Here is a 3,433-nt window from a genome sequence, read left to right as displayed (position 1 = left end):
TACCAGATGAATGAAACGGCAAAAAAGAAAAGCGTTCATTAAATCGTTAAAAAAATGTCAAATTTATTTACACATTGATAGTGACAAAATATCCAAAAATCTCTTCGGAACAGCCTGGATACCTCCAAGTGTTTTTTTTCTTCTTTTTTTTTTTTGTAGCTTAATTAAAATAATATTTCAAATTTTTTTTAATCATTAAAAGCATTAATCATAAATAAATGAGTTAGGACTAGCCTCAATTTGTGCACGTTTACTCTTTCTTCTTTCTGTTATCTTCTCCTTTGTTTTGGAATTTGTTTATTAGAAGCTTTGGTTCAAGAAACAGAAAAATATATATATATATGCCTTAATTATATTGCACGAAGTAGCAAATTAAATCTGCGCATAATTGCACACCTATTTAAAGAAAACTGTCTGTGCTGTAAGAATTCTACTGATCCTGACAAATCACACTGAATCATGATTCTGGCAATTGTTATCTTGTAGATACGCCAGCTCGATTTGCTTTCTATCTAAAATTTCGCGTTATTCGAATTCTTTGCGTCTTAAAAAAAGATCTAAATGGGTCCCCCCCCCCCTTAAATATCGACAAATAGCTACACCCGATGCTTTATTTATGCCTTTAAAAAATAAAAATGTAGGTTGGTGTCCCTTTAAATATAAATTACTTTTTTTAATTTTCTCTTTTCCGCGCATTGCCATGGAGCGATAAATAATAAAACAACTTTTTGCTTGATATTTTTTATGTATTACTCTGTGTTTTATATGCTTTTTTTTTAATCCTTGATTTAAATTGGGAATGGAAAAGTTATAGATTTTATTTAAAAGAAATGGAAAATTCACATTTTTTTTAAAATTTCAAATTAATTTCCTGGGCAATAGCTAACCGCAATTTGTGATCGCAAATAAATAAAGTAAATAATGTTCTTCAAACCAAACTGTTTCAATCAATAAATTAGACTGTGAAATGGATTATTCGTTCATTGAGTATTTTTATATGTCTTGTTTTGAAATAAAACTACCGAAGAGACATTAAATTATATCAATAAATATGTGGATGTGTGCATCATGCCTTTATTTCTAAAATTATATTTTCGTGTTGCTCTTCTTAACATCGTAAAAGGAAAACAATAAATACTGCAAAAACTTAAAATAGAGCAAAAATTTATAATATCAATAAAGTAATAAAAACCTTAAGAAAGTTTAACATTGCCCATCCTTATAAAATTATATCTGTATATATATAATGCCATCAAAAACATAACTTGCAACAAAAACCAAGTCTCGCAACTCAGTTCTTTTATCGTAAAAAGTTGTGAGATCCATGTAATACCAAGTCGGTCCATTTATTCAGTCTCTACTTAAGGGTCCTTCTGTCTTAAGTTATTACGTAATTAGCTAACCTAACAACATCTTATAGTGACCATATCAATATTAAAAATCTTTTATGGTTTAAATAAATAGATTGACTTGGCAATCGCACTAAACAATCTAATTTAATATAATATGTAATCTAATTTAATGTAAAGATGCATTGTGTTTTCATGCGATGGCCAAGTCAATCTATTTATTTAAACCATAAAAGATTTTTAATATTGATATGGTCACTATAAGATGTTGTTAGGTTAGCTAATTACGTAATAACTTAAGACAGAAGGACCCTTAAGTAGAGACTGAATAAATGGACCGACTTGGTATTACATGGATCTCACAACTTTTTACGATAAAAGAACTGAGTTGCGAGACTTGGTTTTTTTTACAAGTTATGTTTTTGATGGCATCTCATTTCTTTTTGTAGATAGTCCTTTTCTTATTTTTGTATGTAGTCTTCCACTTTTTCTTTTCCGGTACTACTTCTTGAGCTTCAGCTACAGTTTTTCTCATAGCCCACTCTCTGTCTCTCTGGGTTTTTCTCGTAAGCTTTGATGTAACAATTTTTGACAAGTCTGAACGGTAAATGCTTCTTAGTCTGTTATATTCACAAATTGAGGATTTCTGAGCTTTAATACTTCCAAAATCGACATTTATTAGATGTAAGCCGTCCAGACTTATAACTCTCGAGCTTGACATAAACTTGACCGGATGTGAATACTGCAGAACCGATATTCATCAGTGCATTATTTAGATTTAGGCTCTGACTTTTGTGTATAATTATAGCATAGGCTATACATATGGGAAACTGTTCGCAATGAACATAAGCTCTATTAATAATTTCAAATTTAGTTTTGACAGGACTAAGCTCGTAAACATGTTCTTTATTAAATGTAATGTATATTTTCTTAATTATTTTTATATTTTCTGGATCAACCTTTACTCTTTGCACTATACCGATAGAACCCTGAACTAAACCAAGACTCACGTCAATATTTTGCCTTAACATGACTTTTGCTCCAATTTTTATAATTATGTTCTCTTCCAGGCCTGCAGTCGTAGAAGCATCGTCTTCATATTTTTTTATGCATTCACGAGCTCTTTTTGTGAGGTATCTGGGGCAATCTATGCTATCTACAGCTGTAAGTTTTATTTCGGGATGTGTAAGAGATTTAAGCATTGCAGTATTTAATTGTTGACACATGCTTTTTGTAGGTAATAAGCAAGCGGTATCATCAGGAAGTTTGAGAGGTGTTCAATTATTTCAATTAATCTGTTTTCATTTGAATTGGATTTGAGAGTTATTAATCTAGTCGAGAGTAAGTCGCGGTCCTTTTGTGTAGTCACATCTAATCTTATTCTATTTAGCATTTCAACAAAGTCAGAATCATTGAGCTGTCGCATGTCGTTGTAAGATCGTAAGTTAATTGTAACATCGTATATGAACAGTTCAATCCACAGATTCGGTATCCTGAGGGAACCTAACAACTTATTAGTTTCAGCAGTTTCTAGTTTTTCCAAAGGTGAATTTTCTCTTACCGGCGGAAGCTGTAAGAGATCTCCGAAAACTACAAGATGTTTTTTTCCAAACCACCCATTCTGATCATCGCTTGTGTCGAATATTTCAGGTAAGCGTAAATGAATATATGTTAAAGTAACATTCGATATCATCGACACTTTGTTAATGATAAACAACACTACTTCTTTCAAATCTGATCTCAGAACTTGGAGCACTTCATCAGAAAGTGGCTTGTACTTCGGTGTTTGCTTGTGTTCTAAAGGCAGCTGCAATAGTCTATGTATAGTTAATCCATTCACATTGAATGCAGCTATTCCTGTTGCAGCACTAACTGCCACTTTTTTGTTTAAATACGTCTTAACTCAAACTTTCAGAGTTTTTATTAAAAAGCTCTTTCCAGTGCCACCAGTTCCACTCACAAAACAGCGTAAAACGTCAGCATTATTATCAGTTGTGTCCATTTTATTTGTGGTCATATCGAAGACTCTTTTTTGATCGACATTAAGTTTTGCGATCATACTTTGAAGATCAGTTTGCTCTTCT

Source organism: Argiope bruennichi, chromosome 3 (assembly GCF_947563725.1).
Source record: "Argiope bruennichi chromosome 3, qqArgBrue1.1, whole genome shotgun sequence".
In the NCBI taxonomy this organism is placed as follows: Eukaryota; Metazoa; Arthropoda; class Arachnida; order Araneae; family Araneidae; genus Argiope; species Argiope bruennichi.
This window is presented reverse-complemented; position numbering follows the sequence as displayed.